This window comes from Canis aureus, chromosome X, assembly GCF_053574225.1.
Source record: "Canis aureus isolate CA01 chromosome X, VMU_Caureus_v.1.0, whole genome shotgun sequence".
Classification (NCBI taxonomy): domain Eukaryota; kingdom Metazoa; phylum Chordata; class Mammalia; order Carnivora; family Canidae; genus Canis; species Canis aureus.
The window spans coordinates 20,316,594-20,337,179 of record NC_135649.1 but is presented as its reverse complement, the minus strand read 5'-3'; positions in this window follow the sequence as shown (position 1 = coordinate 20,337,179).

The window sequence follows — 20,586 nt, the reverse complement described above, 5'->3', positions numbered from 1 at the left end:
ATTATACAGTTGGTTTTTAAACTTCTTTTTGTGTCTCTGTGCTATTTTTCCGCAGCGAACATGTCTTACTTCTGGGGCATCCCCATTGCTTTGGAATTATCTTCCAAAGGCTGGGGCACACCTCTGACTGGATTGGCCTCCTTATAAAGGATGAAATGACAAAGTGGTTTATCTCAAGACCTGTCACCATTTTCAACTACCTTCTTGGCTTTATGATGCTCTACCTGCTGGGATCATTGAGGACTGCTAACACTCTGCCTAGATCCCAATGCCTTCCTAGTGTTCAAGTCTCTTACCTGACTTAACTCGAGGCTACTGTGGGATTATTCCCCATTGGAATTATTGGCAGTAATAATGTTATTTTTTTAAATTTTTATTTATTTATGATAGTCACAGAGAGAGAGAGAGAGAGAGAGAGAGAGAGGCAGAGACACAGGCAGAGGGAGAAGCAGGCTCCATGCACCGGGAGCCCGACGTGGGATTCGATCCCGGGTCTCCAGGATCGTGCCCTGGGCCAAAGGCAGGCGCTAAACCGCTGCGCCACCCAGGGATCCCGGCAGTAATAATGTTATTAATAAGTTTGCCCCACTTCCTCTGTTTCCTAAAAACAGTGACTAACATGTATTGAATGCTTACTATGTGCTGGGTACTATAATAAATATTTTATTATATTTATTTATTTTTTTAGAAAGGATCAAATTATTTTATTCTATTTTTTAAGAATTTTATTTTCTTTTTTTCATATATATATTTTTTATTGGTGTTCAATTTGCCAACATATAGAATAACACCCAGTGCTCATCCCATCAAGTGCCCCCCTCAGTGCCCATCACCCAGTCACCTCCACCCCCCACCCACCTCCCTTTCTACCACCCCTTGTTCGTTTCCCATAGTTAGGAGTCTTTCATGTTCTGTCTTCCTTTCTGGTATTTCCCACTCATTTTTTTCTCCTTTCCCCTTTATTTCCTTTCACTATTTTTTATATTCCCCAAATGAATGAGACCATATAATGTTTGTCCTTCTCCGATTGACTTATTTCACTCAGCATAATACCCTCCAGTCTATCCACGTCGAAGCAAATGGTGGGTTTTTGTCGTTTCTAATAATAAATATTTTAAATGTATTGACTGAATCCATTTTCTCAATGACTCTATGAGGTTGGTACTATTATTATATATATTTTGCAGAGGGAGGGGGAATGAGGCAACAGAGGTGAGTCAGGTGGGCCAACTCATGTGGTCACTGAGGATATTTGCCCACCTTTGCTGATATTTCTTGATCCTGCCTCCAAGTGGCTAATCCCAATCAACTGCCACCAGCCCACATGCAAGTGTGAAAGATGTACATATACAACTTGTCTTCAGGCAGGACACCACCTAAAGTATCCAGCTGTGACTTGAGACAACTTATTAATTCTTCTTAGCCTCAGTTTCCCCATCTGTAAAGAGAACTAATACACCTTTGGGGAGTTCTTAAGGTATGGGAGACACCTAATGCCAGGTTCCCAAGAGAGGAAGAACACTCATGGAGTGAAAGGTAAAGAAGTAGTAAGAATATTCATGTTCAGTTCATGGAAAAGAGGGGACTCCAATATGAGCACTTAGAAACATTCTTTTTTTGAACATGAAAAAAGAGAAAGATTGTGTTCAGAATGAGTTTTCAGAGCAGTAGCCTCCAGAGTTCAGGCCTTTGAAAATTTAGTGGAGGAACCCTATGATTAAGAACTTGACAGGAAATGTAGTGTCAATCTGGTCAGCCCAGAGTGCGATGGAGGTGCAAAGGAGCTTCTATGAATGAGGAGACTAGGAGAAAGGGTCTAGGAACACACTGTAGAAGAGGTGATGTTTACACTGACCAAGAAAGGGGATTAGGGCACACCATGTGGAGGGAACTGCATGCACAATGGCCCAGATGCAGAAATGACATCACTATCATTGTCATCGACGTCACACCTATCTTTTAAGTATCTGCTGGGTTGAAGACACTGTAGTATGTACCTTCTATGTGTTATTTCAGAACTCCACACAATCCTGTACAGTAGACATTATTATGTGCATATTCAAGATGAGCAAACTGAGCCTTTAGAGGTTTAACAGAGTCATGCAAGTGGTCAAACTGGAACCAGAGATGAGATCCTGGGCATGCTGACTCCAAAGCCCAGCCTTGTAACAGTGGTCATATGGTTGTTGTTTTTTTAAACTTTTTTCTGTGTCTCTATGCTTAGAGTGTTAAGAGTGGGTGACAAGATTGGTTCTGTGTTATAGAAAGATCTCTTTGGCAGAAGTGGGGGCATTGAATTAGAAGATTGAGACTGGATGTTGGGGTGTCAATTGGGAAGCTATCATAGCAGCTCAGTGATGAAGCCTGAGAAAAGGGGCCATGAGTCATTGACATACCTGCTGATCTGGTGAATGGATTTCATAGAAAAGTTTCAGAAGTCTGAGTCACTTGCCTCCAGAATCTTCACACAGTCTCTCCCTGCTTCCGTTTTCCTTCCTTCTACGTCCTTGCCTCTATTCCTCGGGATGGTTCCAGATTCCCAAAGCAGGAAGCTGTCTAGGAAGCAGATCATAAAAGAATAGAAAGCTATTACTCATTCATGTTTGGAAGCATGCCACCACAGTGCTGTGGCAGTAAGGAAAAAGTCTGTTTAGAAGATGATGGGGATAGGACAGCAGTGGCTGCAAGCAGCCATTCTGCCAGTGCCACCAATGAGGCCGTGTGGCCTTTCTAGCCAGAGGATGGGGAATGCTTCTCAGCCTCACCTGGATATCTGACTCAGGTTCTTGCCCAGTAACGAGGAAGCCTTTGGTAACACAGTGATCCACTTTACTTTAATAGGAAGGATGTACGTTTTGCTTGGTTACCTGCCAGCACTTTGATTCCACATTAGCTACTTGAATGCACCAAAGGGCACAGATACGATGAGAAGGGAAAGCTCACTCACATGGATGTTAATAACAACTTTGGTCATTTCCTTTTTTTCCGGATCTGGAGTTTCTCACTCGCATGCGAAGAGCACCGTGTGGGCATGACTGCTTGGGTTCAAACACCACAGCAGCCCTTATTAATTGTGTGACCCCGGGCTAGTTATCCAATCTCCTGTGTCTGAGTTTCTCCATCTGTAAAATGGGGAGAGTGATCACAGGGTTGTGATAGAGATGAAACAATTGAATATCTGTAAAGGACTTAGGACAGTGCTTGGTTATTTTTATTTAGTTGCTGAGGCACATGGACCAGATGTTCTCAAGTGTTTCTAAAGTCCTCTTTCCCTCTAACCTGAGCCTCTCCCTGACCATGGCTAGATCCTTGTGATAGGCCACTCACCCTCTTAATGTAATTAAAGTGAGAAGGCCTCCTCCCTTTCAGCCCATCCCCACCCTGTCCATCTGTTAAAGTTCGTTCTACTCAACTCCTCTGCAGAACTTCTTCTACATACCCCAAACTTAAAATTTTCTTATAATTATTAATAATTATTTATGGTATACATTCTAACATATCTGTAATTTTGTTGTGAATACAATTCTTGCCTTCTCTCAATCTTCCACTGTTAGATCTCTGAGGGCAGAATGGTTTTCTATTTCTTAGTGCCCACAGTAAGCCCATGAAAATAACCAAATGACTGCCTGATATCAGAAGAGTAAAGCTGCTCTCAGAACCATTTCTGAATACAGTTAGCCCTTTGTGTTGGTCGAGGCAGTGGCAGTCTACATGGAGAAAACGGTCATGACCAAGAAGACTTCTTTGTCCAAAATATTTCCCTCACCAGGGCCAGGTACTCCACCATCAATAATCTGTGTCTGTGTCTTAGGCTTTTCCCTTTCCATAATTGTTCTTTTTTAAATTTTTTATTTATTTATGATAGTCAGAGAGAGAGAGAGAGAGAGAGAGAGGCAGAGACATAGGCAGAGGGAGAAGCAGGCTCCATGCACCGGGAGCCCGACGTGGGAATCAATCCCGGGTCTCCAGGATCGGGCCCTGGGCCAAAGGCAGGTGCTAAACCACTGCGCCACCCAGGGATCCCCTCCATAATCGTTCTAAGCATGTAAATAAATACTCATGGGGTCCTTATAAGATGAAAATGGTGGCAGGATTCAGGATGGGAATACATGGAATGGTAGTGGAAAAAAACATATAACTGGGAAGTCAGGTGCCCTGTTTCAATTACCGGCTCTCCTTATAACTCCAATGGAGAACTTTCATGAACCACAGCCTCTCTGTGTTTCTGTCTATACAAAGACATATTGTAACCTATAGTTCTCAATATCCCTTTGGGCTTTAATCTTCTATAATTTTATAGAATCAAATAGTGAAAATTCAGGCACATAGTTGACCTTCGGGTAACTATGGAAATATTTCTTGCTTGAAACTCATTTATCATGCCCTGAGACTGTTGATTGGCAAAACTAGCTCAGAAATCCATCGTGACAACATTTGATCCAGTAATTTCATTTTTGCGAAATCATGTGAAGTATAGCAGAACTTTATGAACAAAGACTTTAAATGCAGTGATATTTATAATAATAAAAACAGAAACAGCCTAAATGCTGTATCATATGGAAAAGACTAAGTAAAATGTATATTCCATTCATTTGAGTTGATTGATTAATTGAATTACTTAAAAAGAATATAGCAGGGACAGTGTTTATGCTAGAATGATAAAAGTTTTTAAGTATTTAAAAAGTGCATGTAGAATATTCTCACAACCATGTAAAATAAACAAATCATTAAAAATTATGACCAAAAGAAAGGGGAATATATAACAAAATGATAGGATTCAGGTGTGAACTTTTCCCCTGATTTTCTAATATGAGCATATAGGTTTTTAAATAATAGAAATGGTTTATTTAAAATACTCTAACAGAATTTCATATGCCATAAATTGTAATATGGATGCTGATTTCATGGACAATAAAGTGTCACAAAAGTTATCTCAGGTCCTTAAACTACCCAACTATCGTCCTACTAAAGAGTACCCAACTCTGTGACTCTTTACCTGGATGACTTCAGGCAAGTCACTTAACTTCTCTGAACTTCCATTTACCCCAACTATTAAAAAAAGGAACAAGGACGCCTGGGTGGCTCGGCGATTGAGTGTCTGCCTTGGGCTCAAGGCATGATCCTGGGATCTGGGATCAAGTTCCACACGGGGCTCCTTGCAGAAGGCCTGCTTCTCCCTCTGTCTATGCCTTTGCCTCTCTCTCTCTCTCTCATTAATAAATAAATGAATAAAATCTTAAAAAAATAAATAAAGGGACTAATTGCATAAAACAGCTTAGTGCAAATCCTGGTTTAGAGTAAGCACTCAAAAGTTAGATATTATTGACTGTGACAGTATTATTATATTTTTCCCTCTAATTCTGATGGAGAGCAAAAATGAGTAGAGAAAACTTCCAGCAAGAGGTATTTATGGGGGTTTTGTGGGCTTGGGTGTTTTTTTGTGTGTATGTTTTTGTTTGTTTTGTCTGCCAAAATATGAAGATGAGTTGAAGGTATGCATGTGACCACAAAATTACTTCTCTAATTTTTACAGGTTATTTGCATTAATGAAAATGGAATCAATACAAAGAAGGGGAAATCTAAACAGCAAAGGCCAGAGAACAGGCTCCTATTATATCTTTATGTTAAAAAACTTATTGCACTTGTAGAGAAAAAGCATGGGATTTATGTAACTGAGGATTAGTCATTTAAACTCTGAATGCCAAGTCCCATTGTAGGATTAGAAGGGAACTTCACAGGCATTATCCCCCTCCTCAGCACTATTTCCAGGAGCTAACAATTGCAGTCCTTGGCATAAGTGGATTGTAACAAAACTACCTGCGTGAACGTTTAGGAAGTAGATTTATTTCTTAATACCTTTCTTCTGCCCACAAAAGATTTGAAACAGCTACATTTAAAGATAAAATGGGGAGACCCAAAGCAAGGAACAATAAGATCCTGCTAGCACCATATGTATTGGAAAATATTATATATTGTATGAAAGGAAGAGGAAATAGTGTGGTTCTTTGATCGTGTGGGAAGGTAGTTGAAAACATGACACCGAAGTAAAAGGGAAACTTTAATGTGCATGCATGCGTGCGTGCATATGCACACACGCACATGCACTTACAAGCACAGCAGGCAACATGGACTCTAGATCTCTAAGTGCATAGAACTGATTCTGAGTAATCTTAATTGATACTAAACATTAAAACAGTCTCTTAGGACATTCATCCTAAGGTGTTTAAAGAGAGGCACCTGGGTGGCTCAGTTGGTTAAGTATCTCAGGTCACTATCCCAGGGTTCTGGAATCACTCCCTGCTCAGCGGGGAGTCTGCTTCTCCATCTGCCCCTCCCCCTGCTCCTTTGTCCGCTCTCTCTCTCTCTCAAATAAATAAATAAAACCTTAAAAATAATAAAATGTTTAAGGAATCATCTTGATTCCTTGAAGAGCTACTGTGCCACACTGGGAAAACTGTGGAAGCCAGAGTTCCTGAAGGTCAACAAAAGGATAAGCCACCACATACCTTTTATGAAATGGGACAGGATCAACACAGACATGAAAGGTAAAATAGAGCTAATTTTCCTCACCAGACAACATCAAAAAAAATAGTTCAATAATAAAAAGAAAGGTAAGAACAGCACAGGATGATGAGTAACAGTCAACACTACATTATGAAGAAGAAAATCCTGCTGACCCAATGCAATTTTTGTTGGTAACAGATGACAAGCCTAATGGATTTGGGGTAGTGAACAACATAATATGTATTGACCTTAGAGAGGCTTTTGATTCTGCTCCCAGCCATGACCTGCTCATTAACTAGCTTGAAAACTATGGTTCAGGTCGTATACAATTGGCACTGGAGGAAGATATCGACAGACTAGTTTTGATAGTTCAATAAAAACAATACTTCAGTGGGTAGAAGACAAAATATGTCTATTAATGATGAGAAAACACAGTAATGAAGATTTTTTAACCCAGAGATAAGAAGTTACAGGATAGATGGTAGGTGGGAGGCTATTTTTCATCTCCACCTACAATAGCAAAAGAAAACGGATCTAGAAAAGTATATGAAAGATGGGCAGAGAAAGACAAAACACTAGCTCTTTGACAAATGCTATGTTTGAGGATAAGACAAAAAGGAGGTCATAGAGAGTTAAGGTGGGAATGCAAATAAATGAGGAGGGTCTCAGAGAAGGAGTTATTTATAGATATACAGAACAGGGAAGCTAGTGGAAAAGGCTAAAAAGTCATTTACAAATATAACTGCAGGTCAGAATCTGATGGTGATGTGTGACTAGCAATCTATATGCCTGTTGAAAAAAGTACACCAGGCCACAAATAGCTCAATATGCCTTAGGAGTGTATTTAAGGCAACCACTCAGCAAAAAAGGTGAAATAATCGGCTCAAATGGGTATCATCCATCACGGCAATTTTTTCCTCTGAGGGTAAATAGTTAAGGAGTTGAATGTAGATAGAGCCTTGATGGATGCAAGAGCATATAGGATACTCTGAAATCAAGAACATTAAACAAAATGCAGTATAAGAAGGAAAGTGTTTTTAACAAACCAAAACCACGATAGAAGGCCCCAGGTGGTCATAAGGGAAGTGGGAGGCAATTCTCTGGGTCCAGGAATGGATTACATCATTATCAGTCACTGGGAAGAAGGGAGAGGAGGGAGAGTGAGAGGTATAGTTGGCTGCAGTAAGAACTCCTCAAAGCCCTCAAAAGCAAATTGGAATGCTTTTGACAAAAAAAAAAAAAAAAAAAAAAAAAGAAAGAAAGAAAAAAAGAAAAAAAAAAAGAAAGAAAAAGAAAAAAAAATCCTTTTACAAAATTCCCAATCTAACCAGATCACGAAACTCTAATGACAAGTAGTAAAAAGTGCATGATTGTGTATAAGTGTGATTTGGAAAGCCCTAAAATAAAAAAGGATACAAAAGGTAAAGTGGAAAACATTCTGCAATTAGTTAAGGCAACAAAGGAAGCCGAAGGAAAGAAAGCCCCCAACCTGTCACATCATCCATTTGAGAGCTACTGCCACATGACAGCCAGCAAAAACTTGATGAAAGCAAATTCTGTGGGCCTGCAAAGAACAAAATTAAGGGTATTAAGAGCACGCAGCTGTTAATCCCCATCTCATGTAGGCCTTAGCTTTTTGATTTGTTATTGAGGATTATTTGGGCACCTGTGAAGCTTTGAGAGGAGAAATTACAACTTTTCTAATCCGAGTAATATCTTTTAAAATAAATGTATTTTTAAATTTCATAATACGTTAATACTTGCTCATTATTAAAAATACAGAGAGGAGCATAGAAAGCAAAATCTGGTAGTGTTCCTTCACATTGCCAATTCAAATCCCCTCCACCGAGCTAGAGCTAATTAGCATGTCAGGTTGGAGTATGTCCTTCCAGATCTATTCCTGTATATTTGTGCACCTGTGCACACATGTGTGTGCGTTACACACGTGCACGCACACACTCCTTAAATATATAATGATTTGCTCATAGCAGAACATGTAGTTTTGCCTCATTCTTGGTAGTTGGAATGTAGTTTCTCATACCCCATGGTGTTGACATGTCAGCTTAACCACTGGCTGAATTGATAATTAGATTGTTTTCCATCTTTTCTAGCAAAAACAGTATTGTGACAGTGTCTTTATATTGAGCACTTTTGGAGTATTTCTATAGTAGAGAAGGCATAAAAGCATAATTTCTTGGGATACACTTTAGAAGTTTTGATAGAAGCTGCTAATCGCCATCCAGAATCGCCATCACAATTTCCTCTCTAGAGTATTCGAGAGTGGGTTTTCCCTACACCACCAGCGACCCTGAATACTATCTCCTCCACCTCCTATCTGAGAAGCCAAAATAAAAGTTATTTTTTGGTTTGGATTTGCATCTCCCCATTACCAGTACCTCCGGACTGTTGTCCATTACCCAGTGAGATTGAGCACCTTTTCTTATGTTAATTAGCCATTTATATTTCTTCTGTAAATTGCTTGTTCAAAGACTTTTTTTAAGAATAAATTTATTTTTTTATTGGTGTTCAATTTGCCAACATACAGAATAACACCCAGTGCTCATCCCGTCAAGTGCCCCCCTCAGTGTCCGTCACCCATTCACCCCCACCCTCTGCCCTCCTCCCCTTCCACCACCCCTAGTTCCTTTCCCAGAGTTAGGAGTCTTCATATTCTGTCTCCCTTTCTGATATTTCAAAGACTTTTATTCAATTAGCTATTGGTTTATCTTTCCCTTATTAGTTTATGTGAGTTCTTTTTATTTTTATTTAAGATTTTATTTATTTATTTGACAGAGAAAGAGTCAGAGAGCACAAGAGGGGGGAACAGCAAAAGGAGAGGGAGAAGCAGACTCCCTGCTGAGCAAGGAGCCTGTGGTAATGTGGGGCTTATTCCCAGGATCCCGGGATCATGACCTGAGTGGAAGGCAGACACTTAATCAACTGAGCCACTCAGGTGCCCGTGTATGAATTCTTTGTACATTATGGGTATTAACCCTTGTCTTATAAGAGTATAATTGTTTTGTTCTAAACTGACGCCCTTTATCTTTTGTAACTGCTTAAAACGAACATTATCTAGGGTTTTTAAATAAAGATTACCAATAATTTAAAAATTATATCATTAAGTTTTAGTTTTTTTTAAGATTTATTTATTTATTTTGAGAGAGAGAGAGAGCACTGGGGGAGTGTACTGGGGGAGGGGCTGAGGGAGAGGGAGAATCCCTGAGCAGACTCCCTGACAAGTGCGGAGCCTGACACACGGGGTTCATCCCACGACCCTGAGATAGTGACCTGAGTCAAAATCAAGAGTTGGATGCTCAACTGACTGAGCCACCCAGGCGCCCCTAAGTTTTATTTTTTAATTCTATAAAATCTACCCCGTTTTGCAATTTCTGTTGTATACATGTAGTTAATCTTTCTGACTGTGTAAATTAAAGCCCAGTCAGGCTTTACCTGTTGGTTTGTGCATTCTTTTCTAAAACACTTAAAGATAGTTTTTAATCACTTAGAAATCCTATCTTTTATGAAATTTTAGCCAGGCCCTCCAGGTCACATGTCTGTTCTTAGGAATCAAGCCCTTAACTAGGTACTAGGAATCCTTCTACCTTCCTTAAACCTCAAACAGATGAGACAGCAAAACTTACTTGAATTGAGACTCTTAAACCAACTCAGACTGCTATTATTTTTCTACCTTGTATAGGACATAAGTGGCATACACTAAATGAATCTCATAATTCAGACCTCAAGAGAAAAGTCCATGGTTAGAGGAATAAAAACTCTTATGTTCCATTCTACCCCAGCAAGTCCAAGGGTAACAGAATCTGTTCTATAAAAAGCCAATTTATGCCACCGTTTATTAGCTTGCTGTAGAACTGACAAAGCAAAGAACCCCTGATTAGCTGACAGATTTACAGATTGTATACCGGGTACCCATCACCAGGATTTCAGAGCCAAGGATGGCTGTAGATAGGTTTTCTTCATTCTCAAACACGGAGGATAATATTTGGGAAAATATTCAAATTCCCGGCTCCCCTCCACATTTACTCTTTTCCCAATGCTTAGACCCCAAGTGAAAAAACAAGAAAGCTGAATATCTGTAGAGCCTCAAGTCTCCTCCCTGCTCCGCAGCCCCCCCACTCCCACCGCAGGCTACACCATGTGCACAGTCACTATACCATCTTGTGGCCATGCTTGTAAATTGCACATTCCCTACCGGTAGGCAACTTGCCAAGATCCTCTCTGCTGTCTTGCAAAGGGTCCATCACCATCCTGTCTTCTCATTTTCTTCTTTCCAGCCAACAAATTGGGAAGGAAAGGTTATGCAAGCATGGCTTACCCTCTGTGTTTCCCGCTCTCTGTTTGTCTGAGTGTGTGCTCATGTGTATGTGTATGTGTGCTTGCACACATGTCCTGCAAGGACCACCTCAATGTTGCAACTAGCTCTAAAGATTCTATCAGAAATCCTGAAAGTCAGATAAAGAGATTTCCAGATGAAAATTTCCCCGAAGGTACTGTTTCCTTCAATTGCCAATATCACCTATTCTACTACTCTAAATAACAAGTCCATGTTTGATTTTTGAAAAATTTCCCCGTAATACTAAGTCCCTGAAGAACTATTAAAAGGTACAGGTAGCCAGATACATTTTGCTTCATCAGCAAAAACAACCCAAAGAAGCGCCCTCATTAAAAACAAAGCAAGAAATAAATTAAAATCAGCTTAAACACTGCAGAGGGAAATGACTTTGTCAGGTGAGTAAAATGACATCTGTCTGAGGGAAGGGACAATGTGACATATTTAAAGGAGTACCAATGTTTGGATCAAACTACACAGGGTTTGAGCCAGTCAAACGGGTAACTCTGACATGCACCAGCACTCTTGATGGAGACAGGCTAAGGTTTTCTGCTGTAAGGGAGTGAGGAGAATTTGATAGTGTATAGGATCTGAACACTGAGGGCTAGGTCCATGCTCCCGTGTTGGCTTCATAAGGAGTCCACTTGCTTACATTTCCAGGTATTCTCTTTCTCACATGTTTCAGTTAGAATGGCCCATAAGAGAGATTCTTGTAGGAGATCCAGAGGGCATAGGGAAGCAGGCATCACGGTGCAGCTCACCTGTCTTGTCGTTTATCTGCTGGTTCCCCTCATTGGTAGCAGGGTGCGGCTGGGTCTGCCATGGCTCCACTTTCCCTGTATCCTTCTTCAGCTTCTTGAAACTTCTGGACCCGGTATGTGTGTGTTTAGCTCTGTGACAAAGCGTCTTGGCTTCTGCAGGACACTCATGGCATCAAGGTCAAGGCAACAGGTACTGACAGGGATTTCAGTTCATCTTCACGCGTTCTACCATGTTCTTGTCCTCCCCCACTTCACATACATCTTCCCTTTTTGACAATTTGCCCTGTGGAGCTCAAGTTTTGGTATCAGGCACAAAGACAACTATGTTCCAGAGACAGCTTAGCCAGCTCCCACCATTGTGTGATAACAGATCCCTGAAATGAATCTCTTTACAGATAGATATACATGCTTATGTATTTGCTTCTCTGATTGAATCTGTGACTGCTACAGGCACATATTGATGGGCCGCACACAAAGAAAACTACGACACCATGAACTTTAATAAGGTTTTTCCAAGAATATAATTCAACAAAGAAAACCCTAATACATTTCCTCAACAGGAAAAGTTTAATCCAAACACACAGGTCTTGAGTGTCCATTATAAGCAAGTCTAGAACAGAAGACAGAGAATGTCTAAAACACCTGCTTTCCCCGAAAGAATATATTTTATAGTTCAGTAAGGGAGATAAAGAGGGCATGCAAAAAATAAAATTCAAGGCAATATGTTGATAAGCTTTGGAAGAGAGGTTCAAAGTTTTATCAGAGTATTTTCCCCACCAAGGATCCAATATCTGTGTATAAAAATGACCACAAGCATCCTAGTTTATCACCTCCACATATACATCTGCAGCTCTCAAATTTACCAAAGTACGTATAAGTCAGATAAAACAACATCCGAACCAGTCACAAAAGGCTATTTATTGCTGGACTAGTGTTCCTAGAGAACGGTTGCCAGGTTGGGAGGCTGCCCAAGGCTGGGGGCAAGGGTCCTGTGTCTCATACAGTGGGGCCTGGTAAATGGGCTGAGTCAGGGCCCTCCCAGCTGTAAGCGTGTGCTCTTATCCCAAGGGCTACCATCTCAAGGACTGATGTGAGACTCCTAGTAGTCCAGGGCTACCTGTAGAAAAAAATCCAATATAGAGAACATGGGGTGATTCTTTCCATGACAAGTGGCCCTGTGTGACAAAAGCCTTTGCAGCAGAAATTCATTTACATATTCATCAGTCACTAATTCATTTTTTTGACAAATTTATTTTTTTAATTTTATATTTTATTTATTTATTCATGAGAGACACACAGAGAGAGGCAGAGCCATAGGCAGAGTGAGAAGCAGGCTCCCTGTAGGAAGCCTGATGCAGGACTCAATCCCAGGACTCTGGGATCATGCCCTGAACCAAAGGCGGACGCTCAACCATTGAGCCACCCAGATGTCCCTCATTTGACAAATTTATTGAGTAACTAACATACGCTTCCTCTCTCCCCATATTCTGCCACTTCTCACCCTTCACATTGTAGTTAAAATGTCACCTCCCAGAGTAGCCCTTGTGGTTGACCTGAAATATTTCCTCTTGATCACTTTCCTCTATACATTCCCTTCATGGCACTCAGCATGGTTTGGCATTCTAATTGATTGGCGAGATATTTTGATTCACGTCAGTCTCCAGGAGTAGACTAAAAGCTCCACAAAAGCAGTCATCCTATCTCTTTTATTCGTATCTGCTATCCACCATAAGCACAGACCCTGGAGTGTAATATGTTAGGTACCCAGTAAATATTTGGCAGCCGAATGATGACAAAGACACCAGAACTATGAAGATGATGGGGAGAGGCCACATTCCTGCTCTCATAGCTCACAGTAAACCAGGGGAGGCAAACAGGCAACCAAAAGAATGAGTGATGGCAATGACCTCAGACAGCCTAACTCGTTAACTCCCAAAGATATGCCTCCCCCTATATCAAGTTTTGGAAAGTGTGCATAAGTTAAAGAGGACAAGATCCTAAGCAGTCACCTGAAGGGATGGCTCTTTATCATTCTGGGCTGAGCACTGGGATGGGGGTTGACATAGGAGCCGAGGTGAAAACAGAAGAGAGGTAACAAAATCCAGTTTGGAGAGGGTCAGGAAAGACTCACCGGAAGTGGTAACATTGAGGCAGAATGTAAAAGAAGAACAAGGTTTAAGTTGGCTAGGAGGTGTGTTAATGGGCAAGCATGCAGTGTTTATAAAGAAGGTAAGAATGAGAGGGATAAGCAGTAGCATTTAAGGCAAAGAGAACAGCATGTGCAAATGCCCAGAGGTGAAAGGAGAGCAGTGGGGGAGGACTCAAATAACTCCTCTTGGCTGGTGCATGGGGTGTGCTGAGAGCTGATGCAAGCGGGTTGGGAGGGGCCATATCATGAAAGGTTGTGAATGCCAGACTAAAGAATTTGGAACGACACTCAAAGATCTTCACCAAGAACTTCACCATGCTTTATTTATGAAGATACAATTTCATTGGTTATACACCAAGGGTTACAATGAAATTATGCTGGAATTTAGTACTAATAGTGAAGCTAGCCATAGTTTTCTGACACAAAACTGGGATGTATGGACTGACAATGGACTAGAATAATAAAAATTGTGATCGTCATGGAAAAGCAGAGCATTTGGCTGATGTATGGTTTTCCTTACTGTATTCAACACACAAGGAATTCTGAATACCAAGCTGAGTACATCCTGTGTGTCTGCTACATAGTAATTCCTAGTATTGTTGAGAATAAATAGACATTGTTCCTATCTATTAAAAAAAGATATCTGCCAACTTTAGACAGATGTTACTATGCCCAGTGAGGTGCCCACTATGTGTAAAATACAACACTGGACTCCATGAAGAGAGAGTGGAAGAAAAGTATAAAGCAACAAAAAGAAAGAAGAAGAAGAAAGAAAGAAGAAAGAAAGAAAGAAAGAAAGAAAGAAAGAAAGAAAGAAAGAAGGAAGGAAGGAAGGAAGGAAGGAAGGAAGGAAGGAAGGAAGAAAGAAAGAAAGAAAGAAAGAAAGAAAGAAAGAAAGAAAGAAAAAGGAAGGAAGGAAGGAAGGAAGGAAGGAAGGAAGGAAGGAAGGAAGGAAGGAAGGAAAAAGAAATCTACTTTCTGCAGGGATGGAAATATTTCCTTTTAGGATCATGAATCCAATTACTGAGTAACTGATCAGAATACAATGAATGGGAGAGGGGAAGAATATAAGGCGTTACCAATAAAAATGATGCTGGTATTTCATAAAAATTTACTAAACATATTAGTCAAAAATAATAATCAATTGCTTCAGTGCTGGAAATATTGACCTGTATTAATCCCATCAAATCACAAAGCACCAGAACTCTGTTCTAAAATGCCTTGCGAAAAAAATAAAATAAAATAAAATGCTTTGTGTGTTTTAACTCATTGAGTCATTACCACAAATCTATGGAGTAAGTACTGCTATAATTTCAATTGTAGAAATGAGGAGAGCTAGGAGCGGAAAGTTGAAGTCATTCAACCCTGGGTCACACAGCTAACAAGGGGTTGAGTCAGGATCATGAACCCAGGGAGTTTGATTATTATAGTAGGAATCCCAGAAAAGATTCTGCTTTAGGTTGAAGGTCAATAGGAAATAAAACAGAACACAATAGGAAGGGAAAGTGGAAGTTCTCAAAGTTTTTTTATTAAAACATTAAGGTATTGGTGGCTACATGCCAGGCTCAGATAGACCTGAGATAGAATCTCAGCTCTGCCACAAATTAGCTGTGTGACCTTTGGGAAATCACTTGGCCTCTCTGGGCCTCAAGGTAAACCTGTAAAATAGGGTAAGGAGGAGTGGAAATGTGATATGGGTTTGCCCTGGTGGTGTTAGAGCTGGAACAAGTTTTTAAAAATGCTTTCAGATGATTTCGAAAGAAGTTTTGCTATTCCAGATGCATCTTAACCACCAAGTATGGAAACCACATACTCTCTTCAACTTACACAAGTGCAGTGCATGTGTACAGTTGTATACAGTGATGGTCTTTAATAAGAAATGCAATATATGAAGTATAGAGGGCTCAAAGCAGACAGGAGACCAAAACTATTTTTTGGACATTAAAAATATTTTCTAGGGATCCCTGGGTGGCGCAGCGGTTTAGCGCCTGCCTTTGGCCCAGGGCGCGATCCTGGAGACCCGGGATCGAATCCCACGTCGGGCTCCCGGTGCATGGAGCCTGCTTCTCCCTCTGCCTGTGTCTCTGCCTCTCTCTCTCTCTCTCTCTCTGTGACTATCATAAATAAATAAAAATTAAAAAAAAATATTTTCTAATGTCTCAGAGTTGAATCAGGAATTATGTCCATGGAAATCAAAGCACAGAACTCTTGGTCAAAAAACCTGAGACCAAGGGCCAAGTTTGATTGCTTCCATCTGTGAGATTTAGATGAATATTTATGATTCTAGTAATACTGGGTTCAAGGGTAAGGGGATTTCAGGCTGTCCCTCCAAGATCAAAGGTACCAGGCATTGTGGTACTGGTACAAAGGTACCAGGGACAAGTGTTGAGCAGAGTGCAATCCTGAAGGATCAGAAGGAAGCCAGTTGCTTTGTATTTCTAACAGGAAAAGAAACCATTGTTAATTAAATTTCAAAGAAGCCAGAAACATCTTCCTAGCTTGTTTCTATCTGGAGCTCAAGGTTTTCATCCCCAGTTGCTGTTCTGGAGGAAGCTTCTGCTAGAGTAGTTGTGTGGCTGGGGACCTACCTGTCTGAACCTCAATTTGTTTATCTGTTCGACGAGGAACTAATAAAACTTACACGTCTGTGTTTTTGGAAAAATGAGATGAAGCTTCTTTTACAGATGATGCTGAGAATTGCGTCAAAATATTACAGATTGTAGGGAAAGTGAGTGAGGACATTGATAAAACAAGATTGGCTGAGAGTTGATCATTGCTGTAGCTGAGTGATAGGGAAATGGGCCTTCATGATGCTGTTCTTTCTATTTTTGTAGAGGTTTGGATCTTCCCATAATGAAATGTTTTAAATTATGAATAAGGCAGGGAGATTGAGCTGTGGAGTTCCAACTAGCTTTGATTTGGGCTCCTGCCTCTAAGTATTGAGTACGTGAATTGAGCTCTCCTGAGCCTCAGCCTATTCCTCCGTAGAATGTGGGAAGTAATTATTCCTGCCTCACAGGGAAGCCATGAAGATTAAGTGAAGTTATAGATATAAAGGACTTACTATAGCATCTGAGATATAATACAATTTCAAAGATATTAGGTCCTAGTTCTGCCATTGGTGTTTTTGGTGTTACTATGATTATGATTATGATTATATGAAGGACCAAGAAGAATGTAGGCATGCAGTAGGTATTTAATAAATGGTGTGGGATCATCATAATTATCCTCAACAGCAATAAGATTCAATTGAACTCTTCCCACTGGGTCTGAATGCACTGTTAAGCAGTGCTTCTAATCTGGTGGGGAAATTGGCAGATGTGGGCATTGAGGTCTCTGGGCTGAATAAGAACTGTTTTCCTTGGGGGATCCCTGGGTGGCGCAGCGGTTTAGCGCCTGCCTTTGGCCCAGGGCGCGATCCTGGAGACCCGGGATCGAATCCCACGTCGGGCTCCCTGTGCATGGAGCCTGCTTCTCCCTCTGCCTATGTCTCTGCCTCTCTCTCTCTCTCTCTCTGTGACTATCATAAAAAAAAAAAAGAACTGTTTTCCTTTTAGTAGAGTGAAGTTGTTATAAAACTTAAGAAATTTCCACCGAAGAGCAGGACCAGCTAAGTAGCCTCAAGCTGAGCTGCCAGAACCCGCGTCTGCAGAGCTTCTGGGAGCAGGAGGCAGTTGGAGATTAAAGGCGGCTGGAGACAGGCAACTCTACCAGGGGTTTCATTCATTCAGGGGTTTAGAGCATGTTCTTGGTCCTCGGAAAGGAACTCAGCTGGGAATCACTTTCTTTTAAAGAAATTTTTAAAGTAATCTCGATGCCCAACGTGAGGCTCGAATTCACGACCCTGAGATCAAGAGGCGCATGTTCCACTGATGGAGCCAGCCAGGCACCCTGGGAATCATTCTCTTGATACCAGCCTTCTTTGAACTTCCCCTCCCAGTTTTCTACTATACTGGGCCTAACTCACAGTAAAGTGCTCGATGTATGGGCTATGGGACAGAAATCAAGTTGCCAGAAGCTTGACATTGGGTCAGCAAACTGAAGCTGGTTAAACAAACACCTCTAGACTCAGGATGGGCTGTCTTCCAGAGCCTGGAGCTGGCCTGGCCACAATGTGGGACACAGTGGCCCAAAGTAGGGGAATCAGGTAGGAAACAAGCGGCTCTACCGGCTTGAGCTCATGCCTGTCTGGGGTTGGCTCCCTCTGCTCTGTACAGACACATTCAGAGTGGAAACTCTCACCTGCTCAACTTGCTTGCTCTAATTGGTTGCTACTTGCTTTAACCCTGGGCTTCTTAGAGTTCATTAAAACCCTATTAAGATGGCAATCAGCCTACATAAGATTTTATATATAGATTTTTAGAGTCAATGATATTTTAAGAACTCCTATTCAAATTCATTTTGGAAGGCTCTGTGCCTAGGAAAAGGAGTAAAGACCTCTAGCCTGAAGCAAAGGTTCAAATTCGAGTAGGGTGACATTTATTGGTGAGCCTGGGAAGAGGGGAGGTCAGATTACAAAGAGTGTTGTGCATTTAGCAGAGGAGTGTGGACTTGATCTCCAGATCATGGAGGGCCCCCAGTGCTTTCTGAGAAGGGAGGTATAGTGGCCAGACCAATGATTTAGGACACTAGCTCCCCCATTTATCTATCCATGTTTGAATAACCTTTGAATCATCTTCAAATCTCACCAAAAGGAAAATCCCTGCTTTGCACCCGAGATTCTCATTTAGAAGCTTGGCAGTGGAGCCAAGGAATCTGCATCTTTAAACAAACACATCATGAGACCGCAAGTCCATGGATTGCATTTTGAGATGCAGTTTTAGGAAGACGAGCATGGAGGTCAAGAAAGAGGCTGAGGACAGAACAGTATGGAAACCTGACCTTGAGTGGAAGTTCTGGAAATCAAAACAATGAGCCATCCTTCCAAGTTCCTGGGAGTCTGGGGGAAGCATGTTTGCCACTGCAGTGGGCTCTGGGGGGCTTTGAGAAACTACTGATGCCTGCTATCAGTCAAGCTCACTCTTGATACATCCTGTTCATCTTGACTAGTCAGTGCTGAGGCTTCTGGCTTAAACTTCCTTCTTGCCTGTTCAGGGTTGCAAAGCCTATCTCTGCCTCTTTGATCAAATTCATGGAGTCTTTACCCCCAAGGACCTTGATAGGCACGGATCCTGCTCAAACTAGTTTCAGGGGCAGAAGACCTCTCGTGGGCCTGAGGAAAAAAAAAAAACACTCTTGTGTTAGAATTAAGTCACGAAAAGGCTGGTTAGGGTTGGCTCCAGCTGGCTGGTTAGGACTCCAACAAGTTATGATATAACCCTCTTTTTTAAGACTTGACCATTCCCCTCAGGTCCTCTTAAGTCACATGAAATCCAGGAGAGCATTTTCAAGTCACAAAAACTGTTAAACTTTTCTTAGGTCCAGTTAGGCATCATTAAATCCTACCCAGATTAGTGAAGTCACAAGATTTAACCAGGCATAATGAGAATAGAATTTATAAAACTTAATGAGAATTGATGAGGATTATTGAACCTTGTCCTACCCTTAAGGCAACAAGATCAAAATTTAGGAATTCAAATGGGAATAGAAGCCAAGTATTTTTTTGCTTTTCTTTTTTTAAAACCAAGCAAGCTACCTGAAGTTACAAGACTTGCGTGGGCCTTTCGTGACTGCTAATCTTATAAACTAGCATGAGCTAACTTTTAATGGATTCCTCTCCCTCCTCCTTCCCCAGTGGCATATATGCATGTTAATAGGGTCTTCTGAACAGGTCTGCTTTCACCCAGAGTAGAGACTTTGGAGTGTGGGAATTTCAGGTCCCAACCCAGACCCGTGAGATAGGCAGCTAGACTTTTGGGGCCTTCTCATATGTCATGCAAAGAGGCCCACGCTGTGGCAATGTTGGGTGGACAGGTGGGTGGGAGAAGAAGGGGGCTGGTGAGTGAGTCATCCTCCCTTAAGTGCAGTAAAGTAGGTCCCAAATCACCCAGGGACATCAGATAATGCATTTTCATTGCTGGAGAGAGTTATCAGTGACTCACTTGGCATTTTGTGGATTAGATCTTTCAGAAGTAATTAGATCTTTCAGAATACTTCTGTCAGTGGCTGCATTCAAAACTCAAAAGCAAACCTCAGGATAGGTCTTTATGTATTAAATTATGTGACAGTGTTATATATTTATTATAGTTTTAGGAAAGTTTTTAAATATCAGTCACAATGGGATATCACACTGCTTTTTGCTTATTTTCTTGCCAATATTTTTAATTCTTGATTTCAGAATCAGTGTTGAGCTCTTAAAGACATGGGCATTCTCAGACACCTGGCTCTTCATACTAATGGCAATGATCGTGATCATGCTAACACTTTCCAACACATGTAAGACTTATTCTGTGTCAGGCACTGTTGTGTTTTACAAAGATGACCTCATTTAATGCCGATGACGACCCTCTGAAGCAGGAGCTGTTATTTCCTCCACTTATGGGGTGTGGGGTGGGAACTGAGGCATGGAGACGTCAGTGACTTCCTCCAGGTTACAGAACTGGTAAGTGATGGGACTAGGATACAAACCCCAACGCCCCCCCCCATGTTAATCCAGAGCCTATGCTGTCCACCTACAGTACCAGTGGCGATCAGTTTGGGGGCATAGGGTTAGCCATCCACTATATGCCAGTTGTGGAGGGAAAACCCTAATATGCTGTTGAGCTTTTTTTTTAAGGGGAAAATTGATTAATGAGAACGATGTAGTTTCATTTTGTTATCAACATTATGTGGGTGTTGGAGAGAGAGAGAGAGAGAGAGAGAGGTGGGAAGACAGAGAGATTAGA